We start from the raw sequence: 16382 nt of genomic DNA on the forward strand, positions 1-16382 counted from the left end.
GGAAATAGGTCGCTATAATCTAGGCTATCAATAATGTTATTCGCACTGAGTGAAATGGTAGTTTAGGGGTAGGCCTGAAATGTAATCTATATATAAAATAAGTGTTTTGACTGTGCATTGCTCAGAATTTGAAATGAATGATATTTCCGTATCTGTCATGTCCACAGTAACAAGGAACTGTATTTTTTACTTTTCCGTAATTTCTGTCTGTCTGTCTGTCTGTCTGTCTGTCTGTCTGTCTGTCTGTCTGTCTGTATGTATGTATGTACACGCATCAATAGAAAACGGCTGAAGAGAATTTAATGAAAATCGGAATGTAAAGTCGGGTGATGAACCGCTACAATCTAGGCTATAAATTATTTTAATCACGCTGAGTGAAATGGTAGTTTAGTGGAAGGCCTAAAATTGAATTCTCAAATATTTATATTATTAGCAGTCCTATCGATAAATATTACATAACAAGTTATACAGAATTAAATTTCCGATCACTCACTTCATACATTGTTACTGTACCGGCTTTGATAACACAGATATTCATGAATTTGTATTTTTGTTGCCAAGTCCGTATCAACGCCGAGCCACGAGAAAATGGGTTAACAGAATTTAATGAAAGTCAGTATATAGAGTCGGGGAATAAGAAACTACAGTCTAAGTTATAAACAATTTTATTCGCCCTGTATGAAATTGTAGTTTAGGGGAAGGCGCCTAATTTTAAATACCTATGTTATTGGTCCTATCGAAAAGTAATACATAACAAAAGTTATAGAGAATACAATTTCCGACCATTTATGTTTTATTCAATTTTACCGTACCGACTATCATAAGAGTGGTATTTTAGAGTCGGAAGAAAACTAAATATGAAGGCCTACAATATTGAAAGCGCTTAACATTGATCAACAATAACATTACATTGACCATTGTTTGTGGTGATGTTCTTTGTCTCTTATGCTGCCGCTCAACTCCGATAGATGGGATTACTGCTGCGTATCGAGTATAACAGCCTGACTGAATATTGGCGGGAAATAGCTGGGGAGTTAGAAAACTTTCTTCTTTAGCATGTAATTCCTCTGGTTCATACATTTTCTGATACCGTACTGCTGGTACGTAACTCACTGGTTCATCATAGTATTCCACAGTGGCGGCTCGTTTGGGAGGCGCTAAGGCGCGCGCCCCCCACGGGGTTCAATTAAATTCGGGAATTTTAATCTTAAATGTTAACAAGGGAAATATTTTATATTTTACTATAAGATTCTAATCAAGGGCGCGAGTTGTACTGTACTGCGGCCCGATACGCTGCTGGCCCTGCGCAGGAGGGCGTTCTCTCATAGCGGACCAAATACTCCGAGTCTCGCTTGACTGGCCTTGAGGGAGCCAATCAGAGCCAGAGTGGAGATGTGCTGTTCCAGCGGAGATTCCGGCGCGTTTCTGCCGCGGCCTATCGTTGTAGCCAACCTACCCGAAACATTGGTGATTTTATTTCTTTTTAACAGGGGTCGTGCCATTTCTCTCCTAAAAATAGGAACTACTTTACTCAGGCACTTACCTGAGTTAAATGTGTCGGTATATATTTAAAATAGTCTTGTAATTTTTAGGACTATTAACTAACGAAACGAGTAACGATTGTAACTATTGTCTTCTCGCACTTGACTCATGTTGGCCATACTCACTGGTTAGCTTTGTGCTGATGAATGATCTCGTGAGGTGACTGTGAAAAGGGGAAATTAGGAGAAAGGTTGTGATATATATGTAGGCGTAGTGTTATGTTTGCACTTCGTACAGTATGATTACCGTCGAACATATTAAAGAACTAACGTTTTCTTCTCTTTCTATCGAGTAGAAAGTCGAACTGAAGGAGTGTGGTAGACTTCTTGTTGAAAAAATCGGAGGCCAAGAAAAATGACAATGAAAATAGGGCTTTCCAAAGACAAATTAATTCTCGTGACTATATAACAAACCGAGCTCGATAGCTGCAGTCGCTTAAGTGCGGCCAGTATCCAGTATTCGGGAGATAGTAGGTTCGAAGCCCACTGTCGGCAGCACTGAAAATGGTCTTCCGTGGTTTCCCATTTTCACACCAGGCAAATGCTGGGGTTGTACCGTAATTAAGGCCACGGCCGCTTCCTTCCCACTCCTTGCCCTTTCCTGTCCAATCGTTGCCGTAAGACCTATCTGTGTCGGTGCGACGTAAAACAACTAGCAAAAAAAAAAAAAAAAAAAAAAAAACTATATAACAAGAACTCGCGGAAATGTGGAAGTGATATCTCAGAAACCTTTTACTGCTTTCCTTGCCTGCTATTCTCCCGTTCTAGGAAAGGAGATAAATGGATCACCACAGGGGTGATATCAATAGTACCATGGACTTTGAAATGCTTGGCAAAGTCAATGTCGTGTCTTGTTTAAGTGATCACTACACTGAAATTATTCGTAAACATTATTCGATAGTGCACAAGAACAGGCAGATAATAATAATAATAATAATAATGATAATAATAATAATAATAATAATAATAATAATAATCAACATCATAATCAAAACAATTGCATATGCATTGCGCCGTATAGTGTTCGAAGTGTGTATCTTGATAACATGGTTTGAAGAACTTGAGATATTTGTGGAATTATGAAAGTAAGGCCGTAAGACCTATAGAGGCAGATAGGTCTGCTGATATCCACGAGCCGCCACTGATATTCCAGCTATTCGATCCTTACTCCGACGCGCTGTTTTGAATGAGCAGTGTGCACTCTTAAGGCAGAGACTCAGTAGTAGTAGTAGTAGTAGTGTGACTTCCCCTCTCGGAGAACAATCATCAAACGAGAAATGCAACCAAGCAAGCAAAGGGCGCCAATCTTTAAGTTGAGGACTTAAAGATAAAAATTTATAATCAAGCTTGGACGGACTCTTATCACAGGGGTGGGGTGATAGTGCACTAATCATTAAGCCGGAGAATTAAAAATCAAAAGGCTAATTAAGGCAGATTGATTAAAATGAACTAAAAAAATACTATTTATTATATTTAATATAAATGACGACGGTTTAACGAGAACTGAATTTAAAATAAAAAATGCATTTAATAAAAAATTGAATGACTCTACTTCGCGAAAACTTGCAATATCTTTAACTCGCTTGCTCACCATGTAGTCTTGTTCTGCTGGTCCTTGGAAAGCTTCCATCCTTGTAGCGGGAACATCATCGGTCGTCTTTGAGATCTCTTCATCTGCAGCTAAGTACCATTCCTGCCTTGCCAATTGCACCTCCCACTAATTGAAAAATGACTTCAAAACTAACACTCCCTATTATGCTCTATCCCATATATTGGAGATAAGCCCTAAGTCATAGTTAGAAGAACCACCTTGGGTTATATGGAGAGGATACTCAATTAAGAATCCTTCCAACTTTACTGAAAATGTGCTCTGCAGTTTTATTTCTATCTAGTTTAAGCCTACCTATTGACTTAGACTGGTTCAAATCGGTCTTGTAGCCGTGCTGTACGTAATTCCTGATGAGAGTGGCTATACACCCCTCATTCAGAATTTCTAAGTATCGAGACGAAGAATCAAGTAGAAAATCAAGTAGAAGCTCAATAAGAAAATCACGTAGAAGATGTAGAATAACTCGTAGAAGTCCAGTAGAAGATCAGTAGAAGATGAAGCCACGAGCTCCAACACGCCCTTTTATAACCTTCTCTCGCGCTCATTACAGGTCGCTACACATGGTCCAATCAGATGACACGTCTCTCCCCACTCCAGATATTAGAGTTGACGGGCCATAACCAAGATATCAACTGTTCTTCTATTCGTCCTTTCACTCAGTATCCATGGCAACATGACGCTCCTTTGAAAATATAGGCGTTGAACAGTTTGAATAATTCTGGTCGAAATACGGTAGCTTACGTTAGGACGCGTGAACACGTGCTCGCTTTTCTCAGAACTTGATGTCTAAATTTGTCCTTCCAACTTCCTCGGTGATGTGGCAAGATAGAGGAAATCTACTGCAAGTTAATTTTAACCGACTGTCGCAAGAATCTAAGTGAATATTAGGATATTCAGCCCTCGTTTACAAGTCGTAGTTACAACGTAATGAAATGATAATGAGCAAATGATTAAACATGAATTATAATACAATTACATACCAAGATAAATATCATGACGTTAAATTCCTGAATTAATTACACATAATAAAATTAATATAATTACACTGTAACGTCTGGAACGTTACATACGCCCCCATGAGTTCTTAACAAATATCACATGAGTTGAGAACTCACACACTTACTCCCACATTGACTTGAAATACCTCTATTAGCTGCCCATAACGAGCGACATTATTTTCATACAATTAATTATATCTCTCTGTTTCCATATCTCGCTTAGACTGCTTACCATTGCGACTGTCTGTTATTTCAGTTCATCTTGAGGTTTAGATTCTAAATTATGCCCAACACAAGCAATTTTTCACTTTTGTAAAAAAAAAACAAGATTACCCTAGAGAATATAACATAATATATATACAATTCAGATTACAAACTCTGCCGAGTGTCTATTTGTCCTTATACTCCCCATCTTTCCGACATTCTTTGCTAGATAGCAGTAACACGTTCTCTTCCAATCTCTTACCTTAAAACCATGGAAAACAAATGATACAAACAATTTACACTTTGATCACTCTTTCGAATGTTTCAACCTTATCTTGAAGCAGGATGTAATACACTTCACACAAATACACACGTGATTTAAGCTCACGGTAAAATTATTGCAAGTTAGAAATGCACATACGGGAAAATTAATTATTTGCCGTCGTCAGCTTTAATTAGCCTTCTGTAACATCTCAGAAAACAAATAATATATAAAATTTCATGGCCTCACATACGGAAAACAGATGATCTATCGTCAATGAACGAGCGTAAATCTACCGCCACACAAACACCTTCCTTGTATACAAACAAAACTAGGAAATACCATCACAATTGAGACGTAAACACATACCGCTCGTAGTCTGACATAACAAGTAGCAACTTCCCCGAGTTACTGACCTATATCTCACAATCCGGTTCAGCCACCTCACACGACAGGTATCTCCGTAAACTACTAATGTTATATGAACCATTCATTACGCTCTCGCCATCCGCTAACTTGTAAGCACAGGGTCCTAGTTTTCTATGTACTTTATAAGGGCCTTGATATAAAAGAAAAAAATTCTTTGTTACCTTATCCTCACTATTTGACAACATGGGAACTCTCACCAAAACCATATCACCTACCTCAAAGTTATCCAGTACCTTACGTTTCTGTTGCCTTCTACGTTTATCTCCAGATTTAATCAGGTTCTCCCGTGCCAGTCGGACGTAAAATTCAGCATTACGAGGTGGTTCCTCAGGCAAACCTAACACTCTCACTAGTTCATTCTGAGGCTTACAACCAAAATGAACTTGTGACGGCGTCAATCTAGTGCTTTCATGTTGAACAGCATTGATCCATGTCTCTATGCGGGATAAATGAGCCACCCAGGCTGTATGCTTATCGAACACTAAGCATCTAAACATGCGAGATAACTCTTTCATAACGCGCTCACACATATTACCCTGAGGGTATCTAATAGATGAATGAACCTGTGTAATACCTAGCTCTCTAATTATGGACTTCCATTTTCTCGAAATAAATTGCGGTCCACTGTCTGATAATATTCTAAGAGGAGTCCCTAATTCAGGGATATACTTCTCTTTGATTATACGACTACAAGATTTTCCAGTGGCTTTTCTCATACCGTATAATCTGACCAATTTCGAGAAGGCATCAATAATGACTAAAATATATTGGAAGCCGAACTGTCCCTTAACCACAGGTCCAAATAAATCAGTACACACCAAGTCACCAGGTCTTTCTGAGATTACTGCCTGACGAGGTCCTTCTAAATAGCGGTTAGGAACTTTGCTACGCTGACACAGATCGCAAGTGGAAAGAATTTTTCTTATATCTCTTCCCATCTTGTCCCATATAAAATTCTGTCGGATCTCATACAGAACTTTATTAGCTCCAAAATGTCCTAATTCCTTGTGGATAAACCAAATCAATTCCACACGTAGCGCTTTGGGTACACAAATCCCCCAGAGATCCTCGCCACATTTCCTGGCTAGAAACCCGTTAACCAGTTTGTACGTGTGCCTACCATGCGACACAGTGAGCTGCTCTCCTCCCTGAAGTACAGACAAAGGTTCCCGACATTCTTCGTCTACCGACTGTTCAACCAATAGGTTACGTAGTCTATTTAGAGCAGTTTCATTTTCCTTAGACAGACATGTACATATAATAATGCCCTCACGTGGCTCTAGAAGGCTACCTTCTTCGCACAACTTCGGATCACGTGACAATAAATCAGCAAGGACATTATTCTTTCCCTTAATGTGAGTTACCTTAAAATCATACTCTTGTAGGGCGAGTATCCATCTACTAACTCTGTTAGATGATAATTTACACTTCGATACAAAAGAAAGAGCATGATGATCCGTCCTAATTTCAAATTCGGTACCTAAAACATACATCCTAAATTTACTCAGGGAGTATACGATAGCTAGGAATTCAAGTTCCGTTATAGTATAACGCTTTTCAGCAGCACTTAAACCTCTGGAAGCTAAAGACACAATCCCTAAATTACCATCATCATCTACTTGACATAGTGCACCAGCGATACCACAGTGAGATGCGTCCGTCAGCAACACATACTTCCTATCGGGCATGGGGTATCTCAAAACAACCGCCTGCCTGAATCCTTCTTTTAATTTTAGGAAAGCTCTATCATGATCTTGTGTCCATTCCCACTTACTGCCAGCTTTCAATAGTTCTCTAAATGGCTCTAGTAAGTTACCAAATCTCACTACAAATCGTCTGAAAAAATTACATACACCAATATACGATCTGAGCTCCTTAATATTTCTAGGTGTCGTAGTATTCAATATTTTTTCAATTCTTGTGCTCTCAGGCGTCACTCCCATTGCCGATACACGGTGCCCCAAAAAAGTCACCTCTCGTCTACTGAAAACACATTTGTCAAGTTTCAGAGTAAAACCAGCATACTCTAATTTAGAAAAAACCCTCTCCAAGTGGTCCAAGTGCTCTTCAAAGGTACTAGATCCTATAACCAAATCATCGATATAAATAGTAGCATAATCTCCAGTATCATCTCCCAAGGCAATACTGAGTGCGCGAATAAGAGCTGCCGAACTCGTACGGGTCCCAAAAGGAACACGCCTAAATTGGTACAAACTATGCTTATAGCTGAAAGCAGTAAGAGGCCTGTCTTCGGATCTTAAAGGTATCTGCCAAAAACTACTCCTCAGATCTAACGTAGAAAACCAACTCTTACCCTGAAAACTCTGTATCAACTCTTCAATGGTTTGTGATCTCAACTGATCAGCACCAATACGTCTGTTCATCTCCCTGCCATCAATACACAAACGTATTGATCCATCAGACTTAGGCACGACAATTAAGGGATTAACATATTGACTGTTTGATAATTCAATCACATCGTCTGCTAACATAGCTTGAATTTGATCCTCTACGGCTTTTGCATATTTGTGTGGTATCGGATACCGCGGTCCGCTGAATGGAGTCTTATCCAGCACAGAAAAAGAATGTTCATACAGATGGGTAACACCAGGTTTCTCGGAGAAAATCTCCACGTGTTCACATAACACTTCATATAACTTGTCCTTCTGGATTTCATTTAACTCATTTCTACTTACGGCTTCTTTCAAGCCACATCTTTTATCCTCATGAATCCACAACTGGCACAACTTCAGGCCCTCACTAGCCTCTTCATTAACTTTAGAAACCTCTCTCATTCTCCACACTGTACTAACTTCCGTTTTCCTCTGAATTTCCTCCTCAAACTTGACCTTGATATCCTCATTATTCCACCTCAAATTTAGCACTAGATCATTGTAATTTAACTGAGCCAATTTTAACGTTAACCAGTCAGATCCCAAGATAAGATCATATATCAAATGCGGAATTACCAAACATATCTGAACGCTAATAAAATTATTAATACAAATCGGGACAGCTACTTGTTTACAAATTTGCTTAGACTTCTTTCCAACAGCCGTAATGATGAAAGTAGACTTAACAGGCATTTCCTCCAACTGAATACCCTGTTTCACTAATGACTCATACCACTGAGAACTAATACATGATATTTGGCTACCAGAATCAATCAAAACTTTAACCCACGCCCCCCAGACTTTCAATTTAACAACGGGATTGACTACTTTATTACTTGAATCTCCATTATTCTGCTCGGGTTCATACAACAAATCGTCTCTAACATTTAGGTCATATGGTAACACTTTCATGGCAAGACACTTCGCTACCTTCGTACTAGGCTGGAATTCTGACCTAACATTACAGCCTCTAGTTAGTTTAAAGGTTCCCTTTGTGTATTGACGTTGGACTCATTAGTACATTGCTCTGGCCTCCGTTGGGGATTTCCTGTCCTATATTCCGGTGCTCCGCTCCTGCTGTTCTGCTGAGGTCTGAACTGATTGCGAGCTTCGTGATTCTGTGTTCTACCGTTATGTCTCATTCCGTTGTGATGACTAAAGTTCTGAATATTCTCCGTTCTACTTCTAAGGTTACCTAACGCATCAAAACTGCCTAGTAGGTTCTCCATCTCCTGAATAGTACCAACTTTTTGCATGCAGGCCGCTTCTCTCACCCTGTCCGGAAAATGTCTCAAAAGTAGTCTTACTACATCAGACCCCTCGGTTATACCATCTAAGTTCTGACAAATCATGACATGTGCCAGGAAGTACTCGGTCATAGTAACTCCCTCATGCTGTTTGTACCTCCCAAATACCACCCTTTCTCTCTCCCGAGCTTGTATCGCTTCATTCCAGAATTTCTCTCTAAATTTATTTCTGAATTCTTTCAGATTCGTCATCGTCTGCCTATATACCATGAACCAAGACCGAGTTTCTCCTACAAAAGCATGGTCAATATTTTCCATAACGTCTTCCCAGTCGATAGACCCTTCCTCTAGACGCTTTTCAAATCGTTTTTCTATCATCTTAAGGAAATCTAGCGGGTTCGTTTGTTTCCCATTAAATTTAGGTAGTTCAATTTCCCTAATGTAGCTATTTCCTAGACATTGCCTTCCCGTGAAAACCTGTTTATCCTTTGCCACCTGTTTTAACTTATTTTCTGCTTTCTCCATCCGGCATTCTACATCTCTGTCTCTCCTATCAATTTCTCTCTCCAAATTAACCTGCTTCTCTATCAATGTCCTAATTTCAATCTTATTCTCTTCAGCTATCGCAAACCTTTCTTCACTTGCCCGAGTCTCATCTTCTATTCTAAGCTTTACCGTGTCAATCTCTTGTTGGACGTGGTCTTTAAATATCCGTATTTCTCCTCTTTGAGTCTCAACTCTCTTATCAATACTAGTGACCTGCCTCATTACTTCCTCCCTAGTAGAGTTGTTTTCCTTCCCCATTAATTCCAGGAATTCACTTCTCTGTTCCGCAAACTTTTCTTCTACCTTTTTCCCTTGCCGTACATATTCGCTTTTCTGGTCCTCTAATCGCTTATTAAAATGTTCATTTTTTACCACCAGATCGCGTAACTGCTTACTGTGTTCGTCCATTCTCCGATTCGCTTCCTCCTTATTTTCCCTCATCTCCCTGCTTAATTCAGCTTTAGTTTGTTCTAACTGTTCTTTCAGTTCAGATTTAGTTTGTTCTAATTCACCTTTAAGCTCAGATTTAGTTTGTTCTAATTCACCTTTAAGCTCAGATTTAGTTTGTTCTACATCTGTTTTAATTTGTTCCAATTCACTTTTTATTTCAGTTTTACTGTCCTCTATCTTACTTAACATTAACTGCATCATTCCCATTAACTGATCATTATTATTACTTTCATTGTTAGTGTTTACTTCCGCTTCGCCCCCCATCCTACTATCATCTGACTCCATACTGACTTCTTTCTGCTTGCCTTCACTCTCCATACTACTTACACTTCTATCTTCAATTTCCTCTACTAGACTACACAACTCTTCCTCTGAACTCAATACATTATTGCCTTTTATCGCCCGTCCACTGCGCAACATCCTCTCCTCTTTCGTCTGATCAGCCATGACCCTTCCCACAATCAAACACTCTTAATGAAAAGTGGATATCCAAATTTTGCCCATAATACGAATTCTGATATCGTTACTGTTATTAACTGCTCCGTACTTAATGATTTTCTCGCCACACGTTGGAGCGGCATTTTTATGTGACTTCCCCTCTCGGAGAACAATCATCAAACGAGAAATGCAACCAAGCAAGCAAAGGGCGCCAATCTTTAAGTTGAGGACTTAAAGATAAAAATTTATAATCAAGCTTGGACGGACTCTTATCACAGGGGTGGGGTGATAGTGCACTAATCATTAAGCCGGAGAATTAAAAATCAAAAGGCTAATTAAGGCAGATTGATTAAAATGAACTAAAAAAATACTATTTATTATATTTAATATAAATGACGACGGTTTAACGAGAACTGAATTTAAAATAAAAAATGCATTTAATAAAAAATTGAATGACTCTACTTCGCGAAAACTTGCAATATCTTTAACTCGCTTGCTCACCATGTAGTCTTGTTCTGCTGGTCCTTGGAAAGCTTCCATCCTTGTAGCGGGAACATCATCGGTCGTCTTTGAGATCTCTTCATCTGCAGCTAAGTACCATTCCTGCCTTGCCAATTGCACCTCCCACTAATTGAAAAATGACTTCAAAACTAACACTCCCTATTATGCTCTATCCCATATATTGGAGATAAGCCCTAAGTCATAGTTAGAAGAACCACCTTGGGTTATATGGAGAGGATACTCAATTAAGAATCCTTCCAACTTTACTGAAAATGTGCTCTGCAGTTTTATTTCTATCTAGTTTAAGCCTACCTATTGACTTAGACTGGTTCAAATCGGTCTTGTAGCCGTGCTGTACGTAATTCCTGATGAGAGTGGCTATACACCCCTCATTCAGAATTTCTAAGTATCGAGACGAAGAATCAAGTAGAAAATCAAGTAGAAGCTCAATAAGAAAATCACGTAGAAGATGTAGAATAACTCGTAGAAGTCCAGTAGAAGATCAGTAGAAGATGAAGCCACGAGCTCCAACACGCCCTTTTATAACCTTCTCTCGCGCTCATTACAGGTCGCTACACATGGTCCAATCAGATGACACGTCTCTCCCCACTCCAGATATTAGAGTTGACGGGCCATAACCAAGATATCAACTGTTCTTCTATTCGTCCTTTCACTCAGTATCCATGGCAACATGACGCTCCTTTGAAAATATAGGCGTTGAACAGTTTGAATAATTCTGGTCGAAATACGGTAGCTTACGTTAGGACGCGTGAACACGTGCTCGCTTTTCTCAGAACTTGATGTCTAAATTTGTCCTTCCAACTTCCTCGGTGATGTGGCAAGATAGAGGAAATCTACTGCAAGTTAATTTTAACCGACTGTCGCAAGAATCTAAGTGAATATTAGGATATTCAGCCCTCGTTTACAAGTCGTAGTTACAACGTAATGAAATGATAATGAGCAAATGATTAAACATGAATTATAATACAATTACATACCAAGATAAATATCATGACGTTAAATTCCTGAATTAATTACACATAATAAAATTAATATAATTACACTGTAACGTCTGGAACGTTACAGTAGTAGTAGTGGTAGTAGTAGTAGTAGTAGTAGTATGACCTGGTCTAGAATTACAATTTAAGCATATTCCAAATTATAGCACCACAATTCACTAAATAACTTAAAATTCAACCCTGAAAGGAGCCGTTTCTTAAAAAGAACTTCTTCCTCTTCACTTTTATTAAATTCTACATTCATTTTATTCAAAATTAGCAGTGAAGAAGGGGTTTCTCCTCTGGCTTGGAGGAAAAAATTGCCTCCAAGTCAGATAGATTCTTCCGCCGCCAGTGTAGTGAATTGAGATTTTCCGACACATCGGGTACTCCTAGGAAACTGATTAGCAAAAGGGCATAGTTTTTGCCCTGGGACTCTCCACTATTCGACCCCACCCTTTCCGGAAAAAGACTGATAGTGTTCACGGATCACGGCTGTCTGCAGCCTGGTCATTCCAGCTCTGGAACTTTGGACTGTTAGATCGGCAGCGTAGTACTGTTCATTAAAAGCGAGAAACTGTGTGGTTTTTCATTTGATTATTTCATGTGAAATCATTGCTTTTACTCGCGCCATTCCTACTGACGTCATTGCAATGACCTATGTTCATTTCAGTTGGGAATACCACTAAGACAGTCTTTCTGAGGATGTAAAAAGGCAGGTTGAGAGTGACTGTCTGCCATTATAATGCAATTTCCCAACCTGATTGTGAAAGATGGTAGGCAAACGGGCCTACCATTACAATGAAAATTCCCTAACGCAGTCTTCATTTATGAGAAAAAAGACGTTTGGTGATTTCTCCGTCGTGTTTCCAGGGTAATGTTAAGAGCTATGCAATTTAATACAGTCTTGCTCACAACGTGTACACTACCTAACCTAGAATTTTGTATACAATGTAGAATTCCGTAGCGAAGCACGGGTACATCAGCTAGTACATAATAAAGTAACGGAAATATATGTATGGCCATAAATAGTGATCTATGTACACTGACTGACAGAGCAAATGCAACACCAAGAAGGAGTGGTTCGAAAGGGATGAAAGTTGGGGAAAAAACAGAGACGGTATGGACGAATAATTGATGTTTATTTCAAACCGATATGCAGCTTACACAATGCGCACGCCATCGACTCAGTAGGATGTAGGATGCGATGTACGCAGAAACACGTCAAGGTACAGAGTCAATAAGAGTGCGGATGGTGTCCTGAGGGATGGTTCTCCATTCTCTGTCAACCATTTGCCACAGTTGGTCGTCCGTACGAGGCTGGGGCAGAGTTTGCAAACGGCGTCCAATGAAATCCCACACGTGTTCGATTGGTGAGAGATCCGGAGAGTACGCTGGCCACGGAAGCATCTGTACACCTCGTAGAGCCTGTTGGGAGATGCGAGCAGTGTGTGGGCGGGCATTATCCTGCTGAAACAGAGCATTGGGCAGCCCCTGAAGGTACGGGAGTGCCACCGGCCGCAGCACATGCTGCACGTAGCGGTGGGCATTTAACGTGCCTGGAATACGCACTAGAGGTGACGTGGAATCATACGCAATAGCGCCCCAAACCATGATGCCGCGCTGTCTAGCGGTAGGGCGCTCCACAGTTACTGCCGGATTTGACCTTTCTCCACGCCGACGCCACACTCGTCTGCGGTGACTATCACTGACAGAACAGAAGCGTAACTCATCGGAGAACACGACGTTCCGCCATTCCCTCATCCAAGTCGCTCTAGCCCGGCACCATGCCAGGCGTGCACGTCTATGCTGTGGAGTCAATGGTAGTCTTCTGAGCGGACGCCGGGAGTGCAGGCCTCCTTCAACCAATCGACAGGAAATTGTTCTGGTCGATATTGGAACAGCCAGGGTGTCTTGCACATGCTGAAGAATGGCGGTTGACGTGGCGTGCGAGGCTGCCACCGCTTGGCGGCGGATGCGCCGATCCTCGCGTGCTGACGTCACTCGGGCTGCGCCTGGACCCCTCGCACGTGCCACATGTCCCTGCGCCAACCACCTTCGCCACAGGCGCTGCACCCTGGACACATCCCTATGGGTATCGGCTGCGATTTGATGAAGCGACCAACCTGCCCTTCTCAGCCCGATCACCATACTCCTCGTAAAGTCGTCTGTCTGCTGGAAATGCCTCCGTTGACGGCGGCCTGGCATTCTTAGCTATACACGTGTCCTGTGGCACACGACAACACGTTCTACAATGCCTGTCGGCTGAGAAATCACGGTACGAAGTGGGCCATTCGCCAACGCCGTGTCCCATTTATCGTTCGCTACGTGCGCAGCACAGCGGCGCATTTCACATCATGAGCATACCTCAGTGACGTCAGTCTACCCTGCAATTGGCATAAAGTTCTGACCACTCCTTCTTGGTGTTGCATTTGCTCTGTCAGTCAGTGTACATGAGTTAATATTATATACATTTACTCTGAAATGGAAACCTACAGCCTGTTTTCCAGTCTTTGACCGGGTCAGGGATGTAATGACTGAAACAGATATAGGGTGTTAGTGCAATGAGGTCGCGACTCCCAAGGTGATTATTAATGGTTGATAAATGCTATGAAATGATAATGCAGAGTGTTGCTGGAATGAAAGATAACAGGGAAAACCGGAGTACCCGGAGAAAAACCTGTCCCGCCTCCGCTTTGTCCAGCACAAATTTCACATGGAATAACCGGGATTTGAACCAAGCAAAGAAGATCACCGGTCTACCTCTTCACAATATCTTAAGAAGAGCTGAAGACCGCTCAGCATGGACAAATCTGGTTAAGGATGCAATTACTAACGAAGTGAAGAAATGAGGTCACGACGCTCAGCAATGAGTAAACCGACTGATGATGATGATGATGATCCACCGGTGAGAGGCCGACGCGCTGCCGTCTGAGCCACGGAGGTTCCTATACATTTACACTATAACAATAAAAATAACAATAACCTAAAGTTAATTATAAGAAACAACAGCGTTCTTCAGCTGTACAGTAAAATGGCTAGGTAGGCACCTACCACAATCACACATACGTCACCAATCACAGGAAAAAATCAGTGGTACTATGGTCGTCTGACGAGGTAATCACTTAAATATGATGGTAAATAAAGGGTGTATATCTCTGCACATGGTTATGAGGGTATTTAGGGGTTGTAGTAAGGATGTAAAGGAGAGAGCATATTTGTCTCTGGTGAGACCCCAGAGTATGGTTCCAGTATATGGGACCCTCACCAGGATTACTAGATTCAGAAACTGGAAAAAATCCAAAGAAAAACAGCTCGAATTGTTCTGGGTGATTTCCGATAAAAGAGTAGCATTACAAAAATGTTGCAAAGTTTAGGCTGGGAAGACTTGAGAGAAAGGAGACGAGCTGCTCGACTAAGCGGTATGTTCCAAGCTGTCAGTGGAGAGATGGCGTGGGAGGACATCAGTAGACGAATAAGTTTGAGTGGTGTCTTTAAAAGTAGGAAAGATCACAATATGAAGATAAAGTTGGAATTCAAGAGGGCAAATTGGGGCAAATATTCGTTTATAGGAAGGGGAGGGATTGGAATAACTTACCAAGAGAGATGTTCAATAAATTTCCAGTATCTTTGCAATAATTTAAGAAAAGGCTAGGAAAACAACAGATGGGGAATCTGCCACCTGGGCGACTGCCCTAAATGCAGATCAGCAGTGATTGATTGATTGATTGATTGATTGATTGATTGATTGATTGATTGATTGATTGATTGATTGATTGATTGAATCAATGATTGATTGATTGAGAAAGGGTAAGGGTTGCGAGGGGTAAACATGGCTGCTACGCATGCGCCTATCTCAAGTGTCAAGGCCTGGCAATAAATATTTGTTCCGTCCGCGGTTATTCTTGCGAAATGAGGTGCTCTGAAGCTTCAGTGGTATTGCAGGTCACGACGAATGTTTGTAGCTTAGAGTGTAGTATCTGTTACTTGTACCGTACCTACAAGCTGTCGCGACTTCTCGTGAGACGCAGATAGTATTCAACAGGTAATCTCTGCATGCAGTCTTAAATTTTGATATTGGCTTAAAGTTCCTGACAGCAGCTGGAAGTGAATTCCAAAGTCGTGACCCGGCCATAACGAAGGATCTGTTGTGTACTGAAGAGTGGTTGATGGTTTATCGAGGGAAGTGCCACTACTTGTGTTACAGTTATGGAATGAAGATAATAAATGGAATTTTGAAGAAATATATTAGGGTAGATTTTCCTTCAGAGTTCGATATAAACTTATCAACGTAAGTATCTTAAAGTTCTATCGCCTGTCGGGTTTCAGCCAGCAAAGAGCTGTGTAGCCAGGGGTTATCGGAGCTTCAAGTGAAAAGCAAATTGAGGACCAGAGTTCACTGCTCGTTGAAGTTTCGTACTTTGTTCATGGGTCGCATCAATGAGGACAATGGCGCAATATTCAAGTATTGGTAGTATCAAAGTCTGGATAAATTTGATCTTTATGTCCTGTGGCAAATGTCCTTACGTCGTTTCAGAAGGTGTAGCGAAGTGTAGGCCTACATGACCATCTTAGAAGTGAATTTTCGTGGTTTCTCACTTCAGCTCGATGGGAATGTCGGAACTGTACCTAGCATATAGGTCACGATCGCTTCCTTCTCAAGGTTAGCCCCAATTAATTACAAATAAATACTTCTGTACACCATAACGACACACACACACACACACACACACAGAGAGAGAGAGAGAGAGAGAGAGAGAATTGAA

Source organism: Anabrus simplex, chromosome 1, assembly GCF_040414725.1.
Source record: "Anabrus simplex isolate iqAnaSimp1 chromosome 1, ASM4041472v1, whole genome shotgun sequence".
In the NCBI taxonomy this organism is placed as follows: Eukaryota; Metazoa; Arthropoda; class Insecta; order Orthoptera; family Tettigoniidae; genus Anabrus; species Anabrus simplex.